At 35.8% G+C, this 15,071-nt stretch overlaps 1 protein-coding gene across 1 annotated transcript in view; it reads right to left on the bottom strand.

Annotated features, from left to right (window-relative positions):
* LOC105482052 (ADAM metallopeptidase domain 28) overlaps positions 1-15,071 on the bottom strand; it is a 596,506-nt gene that overhangs the window by 145,896 nt on the left and 435,539 nt on the right. Inside the window, exons 6-7 of the mRNA XM_071068485.1 lie at positions 14,789-14,987; positions 4,923-4,976 (exon numbers count right to left, since the gene is read on the bottom strand). The gene's annotated coding sequence lies outside the window, so the exon portion shown is untranslated. The remainder of the gene's footprint in view (positions 1-4,922; positions 4,977-14,788; positions 14,988-15,071) is intronic.

Consider the following 15,071-nt stretch of genomic DNA (forward strand, 5'->3'; position numbering starts at 1 on the left):
ATAGATGTATTATATAATTCATAAATTATGTATATTCTTGTATATTATATATTCAAACATCTTAATCCAAACATGCACATTAGTAATTTAGTTAACTGTGCTATTCTTTTGGCATATGAAAGTCTTATATTCTTATAAAGGTATTTCTGTCAAGGAAGAAAGATATAAATCATTCAATAATTTGTTAGCTTGATTGAAAAATTTTAAATATTTAGACATACATTATATAGACCTGCATTTTTACTATTACTGAGGCCCCACAAATATCTTCTAGACAGGATAATAATTTGACATTCTTCCAGATCAGTGTTTTAAATTTCTTTAGTTGATGCAAGGAAAAGTTGCTTGCTGAAAATATGATCTCCTTCATGACTCTTAACAGCTTTCATACTTTCCATGTCTCTCCCTTTACTTAATTCCAAAACCGTTTTTATATCTAGAAGTTCTGTTTGATTTCTTTTAACATGCTGCCAAGTGTTTTTATGTTATCTTTTGGTTTTGAGTCCTTTTTGAAAAAATGTGTTTAATAGTTTTAAACATTCTTATTTAATAGCTCTGTTATGTGACATTCTTGAAATCCTAAACTTTTCATCTCTCATTCGTGATATTTTGTTTTATGGTGTCTTTGGCCATTTTTAGGTCATGTGGTCATTATTCTAAGGGATTTATCAATGAAGACTTTAAGAAATTTAGATTAATGCTGTATACTGCTAGAATGGTTTTTGATTCTGCTATGTATTATAAGATATTACCTACCCCAAACCTCTTTTTCTCTTACCTTCTTGGCATTAGAATACCTAATACAAAGTAGTCTTCAAATGCAAATAAAGACAAGTTTATGATTATGAATTCATAAGGAAAATTTTATTTTTCTATTCTATAAGTGAGAAAAGATGTCATAATGCTGATATGTGTGCCTTTGCTAGGCCACGGTGTGTCTGAGGATGTGAGGAGGTAGCACTTTGAGGATCAGAGTGTGATATGGTTGCCTCAAGTACATTTCTTTACTCCACGTGGATTCCAATGCTCAGCTCTTGACCCCGTGTAGGGCAGAAATTCAGTTTACACATCAATTTCCCTAATTTATTTTTCTTATTCCTTCTCTTCTTCTTTCTTCCTTTGTTATTTTCTTTCTGCTTTCCTCCTTCTCCCCCTTTCCCTTCTTTTCCGTCCTTGACTAGGTAATAAATGCATGTGATACAGATTTTAAAGTACAAGAGAGCATACTATGAAAAATAAGTCACTGTCTATCCCTGAAGCCCCACTAGAGGCCACCCTCATTGTCAATTTCTTATGTGTTCTTCCAGAAATATTCTAGGCACACTCATGTGGGTTTCTTCCCATACATATGTAGCCATGCCATACGTCATCTTGTGTACCATTTTCTTTACTTAAAATACCTTTTTGGAGGTCGTTCTCTCTGCATATATAAAGAATTATCAATATTCTTAGTGTGGCTTACTATTCCAAGACATGTACAATGTGTTCAATCTTTTTCTTTTACAAATAAAATACACTGCAATAAGAACCTTGTATATAACCACTTTTATTCCATATGAGAGTATAAGCTAATTCTTAGAAGCGGAATTATGGTTGAAAGTATACATGCATGTTATATATGTAGATATATATTTTTTTCTCTATATAGATTTTACTGATTTAAAAGTTTATCACAAATGCAAGAATGTGTCTATTTTCTTGCTCTCATAAGCACAGTGTGCTCATAAATTTTGACCTCTGCCAATGGGAAAAAATAACATTTCATTGGAATTTTAATTTTCTTTTATCATAAATGAGACCGAGTTTTAATGTGAGAAGTCATCTGTATATCCTTTTCCATAAGCTTTGTGTTCATATACTTTGACTATTTTTGCAATGGTTATTGGACTTCTGTTGAATCGTAGCAGATAAGCCTCCTTCCATGTGAGCAGGTAAGGTTCTCACATCCTATTCAGATCCATCCTCAAGCCTATGCTACAGCAACTGATCCAACCAGCAAGTCTGTTTATGCTACTTATCCATTATTTAAATCCCCTTAGTGAATCCCATCAACAAAGAAAAACCTCAGATACCATAAAATGGCAGGTAAATCCTTCCATCATCTGTCCCCTATCTATCTCTTAGTTCTCTGTTTTAGTCATTAACCATTCCTCATTTTACACTTCTGCAACATGGAATTGCTTGAGGATCACTTTTATACCATGTCACTCCCTCTATACTCTGTCCTATTCCTAAAATACACTCCCCCAAGTCCTCCTTTCAGTCAGTAACCTCTTATCCCTCTATTCTTCAGCCTTTTCTGAGTTAATAACTTCTACTCATGCTCTATGTAGTGGTTAAACTATCCCCTTTATAGAAAGCATACTCTGACCTCAGAAGGCAGTAGGTGTCCCTCTTCTGTACTCTCAAATCATCTGTTGTGACTATTAAAATTTTCTGATTCCGTGACAGTCTCTCCACGGGGCTGATAACTTATTTCCAAGGACTCTATTCTATTAATCTTTCAATTTCTAGAGTGTAACATAGTATCTAACACACAACAGGTACTTGGTAGGATTTATTAAATAGGCGAACATATCCATCAAAGAAAGTTGGATAACCCACCCCAGTGACAGAGAATTAGAAAACATGTGGGAGGAATAAATGAATGCAAAAGTGTGACATGTCTCCACCTTTCACCAAATATGCTACTGTGAAGATGTATCTGGTTTGAGTGTGGTTATACTAAGAAATATGGAGACTGTGGCTGAAAAGGGGAATAGACATATGTTAGTCTGTGTGTTTGTGTGTATATTTCCAGGAGGACTCGAAGATGATAGAGCATATGTATAAGATAAACATGTATACTTTAAAAAATAATACAAATTAATTGTTTCAGGGTGTGATAAAATATTGATTCCAGAAACTGGGAAAATTCATACCTTTCCAGAAATGAAGAATATTCTCATGCAACCTGAATCGGTCTAATAGTGTTGATTAGCAATCATTATCATCGCCATAATGTAATTGCTATTTTCAGCAGTATTTTTAAAATTTTTCCATGACTGAGATGACTCAGCTATTTAAAGAAAAATAAAAGTACAAATGAGTGGATGAGTGTGACCTGAATGCCCTCCTCAGATAATTAAAGCTATGACCCTCTCAGCTGTTTCCACTGTTACACACACCCTTTCATAAAAGCTATGCTATGAATAGTCAGCCAGCACAATATTGAATTTATTAGCGAGTCACACCATGTTACTTGAAGGTCTTCCTATGCTCTTTACTTGGGTTGAGGTCCCCAGAAAATTAGAGGAATTCTGTGAATCTGTATGCTCCCTTGACACCAAACAGTTATCGTCATGTTTACAGCAAGAGAAGGAGATATTGAGTTCAAAATCCTGGGCCTGAACCTTCTCTGTTTAAGTGATCTGATCTTACTGAACACTTGTTGAAAGCAGATAAGAGGAACAAAGAGGGAAAGGGTCCCCAGTCTCATACTAGGGGTTCGCTTTCTTACATCGTGGTCAAAATAGCCTTCTAAATCCTTCCCTGGGAATCCAACCGTTTTAAGTAGAACACTTGTTTATAAGAGGCAGAAATACAATTAAAAATAGACTTAGGGGAAACAAACATGGAAAAGGGAGAGAGGTTTTGTTTGGTCTTGTTTTAAGATAACAGGGAGCTTCCATCCTCAAAGAGTTAAACAGTCAACTTTGTAATCAAAGCAGTTCTGGTCCTCAGGCAAGAAAAAAAAACAAAACAAAAAACAGAGTTCCAACGTTGTCATCACCCTCCCTCGCTTCTTCTCTCATCTCTGTTTCTCTTGGCCTGATAGTTTTATTCTTTCTTATTATAAGACGGTGTCTTCACACAGTGGGAGATGCGACTCTAACAGCAAGGGGTTCACAACCTCATAACCTCACACTAGAGAAACTGGGGGTAGTCCCCATAACTCCAGTTGAAAATATTCTTGGAAAGGAATCAGGTTAGCCAGGACCAGCTTAAGCTACCTGGCCACCATTGGATAAATCACTGTGGCTGAGCAGGGAGCTACTATGGTTGCCCCAACTTGAATTGTGTCCACTCCTTTGACTAATTACTAAACTTTGACTAAACAGCTGGAGGTCAAGGGGTTTGGAGGCACTCTCAGAGAACCACAGAGTGAGAGAGAGAGAAAGGGGTATTGTCAACAGTAGACAAAGGGAGGGGTTTAGGCAGAAAAACAAAACAAAACAAAAGAAAACTCATGCACCTTAGAAACCAGCAGCATAACACTGATTTTATGGAACATTGTGTTCTGTGTTCCAACAGTTCTCTTGATAAGTGAACTTTGTGAACTTACAGGTTGGGGACCGCCTATGTCTGAATAATTACAGAAGAGGAAAAAAAAGACAATGCTTATGAGAGAAAGTCCATCATGTTAGTCCTCATCTGTTTTTCCCTTGAAGAACAGGCGTGGCTTTCCTTTGGGGTTCTGGTTGTCCCAACTGAAGTTGCTTCCTTAGTTGATAGGGCTACTACCCTTTAGGTCAAAGCTTAAAGTCAGCCTGATTGTCAGCATTTATAAGGGCATTAGTAGCAAATCTCTCCTATCCTCTAAGGACTGAATGAGACTCTTCTTTACTTTTAATGGAGTATAAGACATATATATTACTATCTTCTTCACAGCTCAGTGTTTATTATACATACTATGAATATGTAAATTAACATTACACAACATATATATACTGTATATATTTTAGTCTATTCTGAAATACTTGCCCCAAGGCTCATATTAGAATATTCCCCATGTTGAGATTTTTGTAGTAATTTTTCTTATACTACATAGACATATTTTGTGAGATAATTACTATACAGAAATACTGTGCTGTGCATTGTATTTTTTATATAATCCCCAAATAGTATGCATTAATACCTCTCAAAAGCCATAGAATGTTTACCTTGTCATGTAGCCCTGTCCTTGGGCAAATGAGTAACTCATCAGCTCTGAAGACCTGTAGGAATGCAACAGTGGGAAAAGTTGCTCAGATATTTTTGGCAGAGAACTCTGGAAAGATTTTTTTAAAGTTATTTCACGCAATTACTTTACAAATGTTAAAAAAGAAAACTAAGAAATCTGAACATGGAAATTTTCTCAAAATGCAAAACCCAAAACTCAACAATCACAACTGAAATATAGTTAATAACAGCTATAGAATTCCATCAACTTTCTAAGGAAAGGCTTATCGAACGAGAGTGTATTTTTTTTGTTTGTAAAGTGAAAATGTCCCTCCCCTATGCTTTATTTTCATTTTTTTTTCTCCCATCACTGTGGAAGAATGTAAGATTTCATAACAACAGACATTCAGCTTGCTTGTGATTGAGTCACTGTATGCAAATATTTCACTACGCTGGAAAAGAGAATTGGGAAATAGAATCATTTTTCCTCCCTCTGGAATTCTTTATAAACTCCCTGGAGCATCTGAGGTAACAGCATGGCTACCAAAAGCTGTCATGTTCTGTGATTTAGACATAAGCATGCACTTTTAGAGCCATGGAACTAACGAGTTTTATTTGGGAACACTTTATGTACCCAGTGTGAAATAGGTCAGACTCCTTCAAGTAACCTTCAACTTTTACTGGAACTGATCTCAAACTTGCAGCTTAGAGGAAACAGGGTACAAACCTTGCCCTGTCTGTATTCAACCTTTTAAAATGCTTCTGTGGGACACGGATGTTATGTTATTTTCTTAGCTGATGGTGAGAAACTCACTGAGATTTACATCTGCTTTGTTGCAAAGCTAAATTTAGCCTCCTTTTGACAGTTTACTTTGGCCCTAAGTCATTTCCGTTAGTCAGATACCTTTCACTGTCCAACTCATCCCATTGGCATGGATAGAGTATTAAATGGAATTAAAGATTTACAATCTCATGTGACTATCATTTTAGTCTAAAGGGAGATGTGACCTCTGAAAACTGAAAATGGACTTAGTCTACAGAGTTGGTGGTAACTCTTGTGGTTTGAGTTTGAATAACTCCAGTGTTTTTACAGATCTCCCCCAGTGTTAGCTATACCACTTGAAATCGACAATTTCAGAAAACATGCTGGGATAAGCAATGGCAAGTATCCAAAAGAATGAATGTCTTAAAATTCAGTAATTTTTTGAATGCAGAGAGGCATTGAGTGTAATTAGTATACATTAAATAACTCAGTTTCCATTCCTTATCTGTTGATTTTTTTTTTTTTATAACTAGCTGGGATTGGACAATAAAAGTAGTATAGTAGAGATTTATAAATACATTAAACTAGGAATTGGAAACTTCTAGTTACAGTCCTGGCATTAAGCCATATGTTGCCTAGAATAAATTATTTCAACTCTCTGAGATTTCTTTTTCTATCTGTATACAACCAGCCTTCCATATCCATGGGTTCCATATCCATGCATTAAACTAACCTTGGATCACAAATATTCAGAAAAAATAAAAAATATAATAAAAAGGATACAAAGAAAAATAATAGAGTATAACAACCATTTACATGGCATTTACATTATATTAGCCATTATAAGTAATCTAGAGATGCTTTGAAGTATATGGGAGGATATGCATAGGTTATATGCAAACACTGCACCATTTTATAGCAGGGGCTTGATCATTTGCAGATTTTTGTGTCTGTGGGGAATGCTAAAACCAATCCCCAATGATTCCAAGGGACAACTGTATTATTTAATGATAACCACTGTAACAAACAACTACAAAACTTTGAGAGTTAACATAACAAAATATATGTTCTAATGACACAAAGTCCAAAGAGGATTTTCTATATCAGGTGACTCTTGGGTTTCACTCGGGGTGGCATTCTGCCAAAAAGTAATTCAGGGACCATTTCCTTACATATTGTGACTGTCTCATCTTGGCATCCTTCATTTTTGGTTTTCAAACAGGGAGAAAGCATGAAATATTTTGTAGGATGATTTGGGAGTGAGATCTAAAAATGACTTGTACCAATTTTGTTCACATTCCATAGACTAGAACTCTTTAATATCCACAGAATAGATAACTTGCATTCACTCAGAACATTTTGACTAGAAACTTACATTCCCTAGATGTAAAATGTAAAAAATGCAACTTATGGGCACTTAACAATTTTTCTTGTTGATGATACTAGAAGCTGATAGACTTGAGGATGGGATGAAACAGGTGAGATGAGAACAGGAAAGTTTGGGTACAGTAGAAGATAATCTTTTTTATTTCGAGATTTGATCTTAGACAGTCTTGGCATGGGTAAGAAAGTCAATATGGAACCAAACAGTCAAATCAGAGCAGAGAATTCTCCTATTTACAGACATCTCCAGTATTATTGAAGGACCTGGTCACATTCTCAGTCATGGCAAGGCAATTTTGTGTTATAATAGTGAGAAGACTTCTAAGAAGAAGAATAGACCCTCAGAGCTCTTCAAAAACTTTTACTTTAGAATTTGTATGAGGTTTATTTCATTGTGGTGGTCTTTTTTTCTTTTGTTTCGTTTTTAAGATGGAAAAAAAAAAACATTCTCGTGGATCAAAGAGTCTTATTTTTGTGGGAAGTTTTCCAAAATCCATAAACTATTCATGAAGAGACTTCTCCAAACACACAATGATTTCAACAAAAATAAGACAAAGCTGTTGGATTTTTGCCCTGTGTTGTCAGGGGACAAAGGCGTATCTCTCAACTAGATAACCCTTTGCTATAGCCTGGCCTCATTATCTGAAATTGCCTGGTGACTTACATCAGTTTTTATGCCAATCTGAGCCTGGTTTCTAAACTCTAAAGGTGAAGTGAGACGTCTTAAAAACATAGCAGTATTCTCACACCAATATAGAAAAAAATACACATCTAGGAAATTTAATAATGGCCAGTATTTATTTACTACCAGGCACTATTCTGTTTATAGGTATTAACACGATGAAACCTCTTTTTGAGAGAAGGTTACTACCTGTTTTGTCACCTTATTTTACAGAGTAAGGAACTAAGGAGCAGCAAGGTGAAATATTTTTCTCAAAGTTACACACCTGAGTAAAAAGAGAAGCCAGAATTCAAAATCCCATATTTTGACTTCAGAGTCAAGTTTTCAACTGCAGTACATATTGCCTGGGGTGACATGAAATATCACCTTCAGCCACTTCCAATCAAAAACAAATTTTAATAAGATATTTTTAAAGGTAATAATGCATCCACATTGAAAATTAGAGAATAAAGATTTACACTCTAATAGTCCACAATCCAAGATAAGTCTTCAAGCATCTCTGACACGAAGAGCTTGCAAGTCATCCTTCTCATCTTTTACAACAATAAAAAATTGAGCAAAATAAAAATCCACCACCAAATCTGGACAGACAGTGGCAGCTGAGGCCTGCCTACCTGCAGAGCATAAGCCACTGGAGCTGCAGTAACACCCAAATAGCTACTTTCCTGGAACATGACTTGGATAGCCTGTAATAAACTCCTGACCAGGGGCTCTCCTGGTGAAACATTGAGAAAGATTCTCTCCTGGATCTCTCAAGGAAAAGGGCAAAGTAACATTTGTGAAATATGCTTACAGCATTGCTCTAACAAAGTCCTACTCTACAGGGAAGAGTAAAACTTGAGCATAGCCTTATCCCAACATGAGAAATGATCATTTGTCTCTCTTCATCACCAGTCATTGATGCATCCTTCCAGAGAGGAAGATGGAATAGGCAGTTCTGTGCTTTCTTGAGTTTTAGCCTCTTGTTATGCCATTACAGTAAATAATTAAATGCTTAACACTTTCATACTGGACTTGCTGCTTTGACTGGCTACTCTCATGCATGGCAGCTCAGCCTATCTCCCAGCTCAGCTGAGCTCCTGACATCTAGAATAGATTTCTTTTTTTTTTTTGTAATTTACAACTCAATAATAAAAATATGAATAATCCAATTAAAAGATGAGCAAAGGAACTGAAATGACATTTCTCTCAAGGAAAATATACAAATGGCCAAAAAGCTGATGAAAAAATGCTCAACATCCCTAAACATGAGGGAAATGCAGAAAACCACGATGAGATACCACTTCACATCCATTAAGGGGGCTATCATCCAAAAGGTGAATAACAAGTGTTGGAAAGATGTGGAGAAACTGCAATTACATATTGCTGATGTGAATGTAACGTGGTGCAGCTGTCTTGGAAAACAGTATGGTAACTCCTCATATCATATGATCCAGTAGTTTCACTTCTAGCTATATATGCGAGAGAGATTAAATGAAAGGGAAATTAAAATGCACTCATATAAAAGCTTGTACACAAAGGTTCACAGCAGCATAATTGATAATAACCAAAAGGTAGAAACAACTCAAGTGTTTATCAGCTGATAAATGGATAAATATTCATACAATGGAATATTATTCAGCAATAAAATGAAGTACTGATACCTGCTATAATATAGATGAACCTTGGAAACATACTAAATGAGAGAGGATAGACCCAAATGACCACATATGATTCCATTTAGACAAAATCACAAATAGGTAAATTTATAGAGACAGAAATGAGATTCTTAGGGACCTACAACTATCAAGGAAATGCAGAGATTGGTGGGTGACATCTAAGGCATACAGGGTCTCATTTTAGGATATAGAAAATATTCTAGAATTTATTGTCATGAGGGATGCATAATTGGGAATTTCCCAAAAGCCATTGAATTTTAACCTTTAACTGAGTGAATTGTAAATTTTGTGGACTATACCTTAATAAAGCAGTTGAGAAATACATACACACAGTGAAAGTGTTACTGTATGCAATTTCTAAATAAGAGTGAAATTATTTAGAAACATCCTGATCATATCTCCATACCATTCAAAATTCATCTAATATATTTTTTATTCTTTTGTACACAGATAAATTTCTAGTTCTAAAGACAGTATTTGCTATATATTGGTTTTCAATGATATTTGATTACTTATATTTTTAAGTTGTAAAACAAGTAAATATGAAATAGGCCATAATGAATATGGCCAAATTATCATAATACCCCACTTCCAAGCTGTCACATTACCGAGTAGCTAATGTATTGTCTTTCAAATAGCATATTAAGTGTTGAAGAGAATCTTCATTTTTGTCTTAATCTTGAATGTAAAGGGACTAATACTGGCTGTTTCTTTGAGATAGCAGACGTGTGTGCATGTGTGTGTGTATTTTGGTGGGTAGGAGGAATCCTTGGTACAAAGAGCTAATTTAATCATAGTCTTCAGTAAATGGAACATTATCATCATTGATCTGCACAACCCTGTTCTTCTGGTTTCTTGTTTTTGACTCATCCATTGATTTATTTGTGCATTTACTCAATTTCCTCATATCTCACTATGTCTCAACTATTCTAATATGATGTGTAGCCTTTTATTTGTTTTTATAAATATTCATTGCTGTTTCGTAGACATGTAATTTTGAATTTTAAATTTAATTTTTTTAAGGATTGTGTTAAGCTTTCTAGTTTTGTCCTTCATGACTGCTTTAAATATTTTTTAAAAAGATTGTGTTAAGCTTCCTAGTTTTGTCTTTCATCACTGCTTTTAGGGTCAATCCATGTTTCTGTGTGTACATCTAGTGTGTTATTAACTCAGACTCATCCTCCATGGAGTTTACCTATAACATGCTACCTAATTGCTTCCCCAGTGATGGACATTCTACATTTCTGCTACCCACTAACACAAATACTGCTGCAATGAGTAATCAGAGGGCACGTTTTTGAGTTTCTCTAGGATCATATGCCTTGGAGAAGGATCCCTGGGTCGTGGGGAATAGATGGATTTAACTAGAGTAAACATTGCTGGGTGGTTATGCAAAATAAGCTGTACCAACCTTCCATGAACAGGGCATAATATATCCACAGCCACACTTCCCAATACCAACTGTCTAATTTATCACCCTCTGATAGACATAAAGTGATAATTATGAATGTTTCTATTTTTATTAATACAATTGAGCATCTCTTTGAGATTTTCTATTCTGCGAATTTCCTATTCAAACCTCTCACCCATTTTCTATTAGGGTTCATGTCTTTTTCTTGTTATTTGCAAGTGTTTAACTTTTATATATTAATCCCTTGTCAATTTTAGACATTGCAAACACCTTCTCTCAGTCTAAATTTTCCATAATGTTCTATATTTAAGATAAATCTTTAATTTTTATGTAATTTTGCATTTATGCTTTCTGCAGTTGAGATTTTTACAAATAATTAACACTTGAGATTTGATAAAGTTGTAGAATACTGAGTACCTAATGTGTGCTTTTTTCTTCAAATAGCATCTTAATTAAGTGTTGAAGAGAATATTTTAGTTTATGTCCTGATCCTGAACGTCAAGGAGTTGCTCATCAATTCTACACAGAAATACATTGTGATTATCTTCTAATAACTTTATGGTTTACCATTAAAATTTGACTTTTAGTCCATCTGCATCTAATATTATATATAGTTTTGATGAGGATTTATCTTCCAGTTCTATTCCTTTGCCACTGTAAGGAATAAGCCAGGTATGTGATTATGTATCTGGGAAAAGATACATATTCAGGCAGAGGAATAGCAAGTATAAAATCACTACGTGGAAACAAGCTTGGCATCTTCCAGGATCAGGAAGAATTCCACTGTGGTAGGAGAGCACAGAGCTAGGGAAGGAGCTGTCATAAGTGAAGAAGTAGGCAGGAGCCATTCAGCAGAGTCCTTGAAGCCATGGGAAAATGATGGATTTCATTCTAAGTGTAATTGCAATCCATTGGAGGGTTAAAAGTAGAGTCACATAATTTGAGTTACGTTTTAAAGTAGATTTCCATGGGGCTTCCAATTATAGATGAGATTAAGAGCATTCTACTTCTTTTCTCCTGATAATTATAACTTAACACTTTAAACAGAATACAGAAACAACTATTAGAAGACTCTAAATAAATGAATATTTGTAAAACCAGATTCATTAGAGGACTCCCCTGAGGTTATGTTTTATTTTCCTTATTTTTTTCTGTTTACTGACCTGATTTGCAGGCTATTGGGACTGATCCTAAACCCATTTGGTCCTGGGCATTACTGGTTCTGATGAGTGAATAATACCTGCTGTCTAAAAATAAGCAGCCCCAAATCTTTTGTGTTTTATAAGAAACTGCTTTGGTGACTCCTACCTTTTCCAACAAAACATCATGTCCAGTATGTATATACATATCTAGTTTGGATATTTCAAAAGAAATGTCACCACTCAATATGTACTCACTTGAGGCTTTTATTTAAAGGATACATGGTAGCATGAGAAAGAGAATGCAAGCAGGTATTAGAAGTCCCCAGAAATATCCCATAGCTTGAACTCCCCTGGGCTCCATCTGCATACTAGGACTGGGCAGTGTTCTAGTGTGTCCATGATTTGAACTGTCATCTGTGTAAAAAATCTTGGCTCCCGGAGAGCACTCCAAAAATATCTCAGTAGCTCTTTTAGTCAAACCACTTAGTCCTGTTGCCTAACCATAAGTTAAGAAGGTAAACTTGGAATATGCCAAGGATGTTTCAGTCCCTAAACAGTACATCATAAATGCCACTGACCTTATCTTAAGAGTAAAAATCATCCAGTGTCTAAATATCCCCAAAGATTAAAAACAGAACATTTCCAGTACAGTTGTAGATCAGCTCTATTCCAACAGACTTCTAACTCTTGGTCAAAGCATTGCAAGTACAAATTGCTGATGGGTGTTCCTGTCCTTGTATCTTTCATACTATTTACAGGAAAAAAAAAAAAAGAACAACTGCTAGAATACTATTTATTTGTATCAACAAACAAGTGGGGTATAACTGTAAAGAAAGCTTTCAGTTTGCCAAAGATTCTAGAAGATTCCAGGGCCAACTTCTTCGTAATCATGCACAAGCTTGACAACAATTTGACATCCTTCTGCCACTGAAATGTAAACTTTATAAAGGGTATCAATGGATTGATCCAATGGAACGATTAATTCTTTGTTAACTAAATCTAGCTCCTCCTTTGCTCAATCAGCTTCTATTGGAAGAAAATCTTGTAGAGGTTTTAATTCAATCTGACAATACATTTGGCCGTCAATATCAGTGTTATGGGTTTAGTCAAAATCCATTAAATTAACCTTATAATTATACCAGCATTACACCAATTAGCAGTTAAATTACGAATTAGATTAAGATCACCACAAAACAAATCAGTTAAAATTATTTTCACATTTCCCTGGCTTTCCCAGAAAAAAGTGACTTTGTCCATATACCTAATGTTGTCGTGGACTGAAGTATAAATCAAGAGGCAAGTTGCAGTTAGTTCTGGATTCCAAGTCCCTTATGGGCATAGTTATATGGTCTGTTTCATACTACAAAGTTTTACGGATGCAGGTTCCCAAGGTGTTTATTTTTAAGAAATGTCTGTCTTTCCCCCACTGGTAAAATCTTGAAGTTTAATTAGTTTTAACTGACTTCACCAATGGGTACATCTGTTTTGATTTATGCACGGGACTTTGACAGTTAAGAAGCATGCATGTAGACTGTATTCTCCATTTAGAAATTTCCAGGCCCTCAGGAGACCATAAGTCTCTTGTAACTCATCCCTGGATCCCAGAACATTGCCCTTAAGCTAACTGCTACCATCTGGAGGAGCATACTTCACAGCTCCTCTTTGGTTATTGTGCATGCCCTTTTCTACCTTTGTTCCCTAGGGTGTATGCCTAACTATCTATTGAGTCTGTTTGCCTACTTCTCCAAGGCTGTGTTATCTGCCCAGGCTTCTTGCCACCTTTTCCCTTTCTCTTGAAATAACATCCAAACTAATAGGCTAATATGGGCCAATAAGTTGTTTCTTCAGTATATTTTCTATATATAGTAAAAGTAAGTTTGGCTTGTCCTAGGAATCCTAGGACTATACCAATTTCATCCAGGGCTCTTTTACAGTGTTTTGGACAATGTTGGTTTACTGATTGCATATACTGTTGCCATAGAGTCTTATAGAGTACATACAAGTTGAGTACATATTTAGGACACAAAAATGGTGAATTCCTCAGGATAATGTCATTTAATCAGTAGTCATCCCCCAAAACACTTTAGTTTGACTGTGCCAGAGTTTGCTATATACTCCCTTAGCAGATCCTGGGGCTATCAGCAGGAGGTATGGGCCCACCAAGTCACCCCTAAACAGACATTGAAATCTGTTCGAAAAGTATTCTTTACATTGACGATTTCCCTCCATCCACATAAGCGTGGATTATATGCATTAGGCCACATAATACTATGACAAATTGAACATGCAACAAATTTGTTCATCATGTTTAGGCATCTTCGTCAACAGGCCATCATTTAGTTTAACTGCTACACAGTGAACTATGGCCCTTTCCTGCATGGTATTTCCCAAAAGTTGTCTTTCACAAGGTGTTGATAATGTCATTGGGATGCTTCATATACATGAACACATGGTAATGCTTCTTTAATTCCCTGAAGCCCATCCTGGACCTTCAGATTCAAGCAAAGGAGGAGTTTTCTGCGGGCTTACACATTCACTCTCATGGGCATTTGTAAATATATCTAAAAGTAAGTATCATTTTCCGTTCTAGCTTTTCCTTGTTAGCATTATCCATTTATTGGCTTCCTTTAGATTTAGCAAGCACTTCTCCTTCTTTGATTGATTTTCACCCATATCCTCCTCCTACCCCTGAAGTAAAGACATAAGGATCAGCAGAGGACTTACCTATAGAGGGGGAGGCAATATGAGTCCTGCCAATGCCTTCCCCTTTATTCATTTCATTCCAATAGACTAGGGTTGGATAAGTACATGCTTATAACACTGGCTCACCTGCTAGGTAGGAAAGCAGAAACCGATCCAGTTCAGACAAGTCAGGAGAAACACAACTTGTCATTCGTTGAGGGAATTGTACAGTGACATTGAGGGACATTGTCATGGTGTCGTGTTAGCAATTGATCCTTATTCTGGAACTCTTGAATTCATTTCAACTCCTGGCATTACAAGATCAGGCAGAGAAGAAGAAGATAAACTAGAAATAAAGAAAAAGTTTATGTAACTTCCTATGCCCCATTCCTTCTTCCCCATCTTCCCCACAATATCTCAACAATCGATT

Source organism: Macaca nemestrina, chromosome 8 (assembly GCF_043159975.1).
Source record: "Macaca nemestrina isolate mMacNem1 chromosome 8, mMacNem.hap1, whole genome shotgun sequence".
Lineage (NCBI taxonomy): Eukaryota > Metazoa > Chordata > Mammalia > Primates > Cercopithecidae > Macaca > Macaca nemestrina.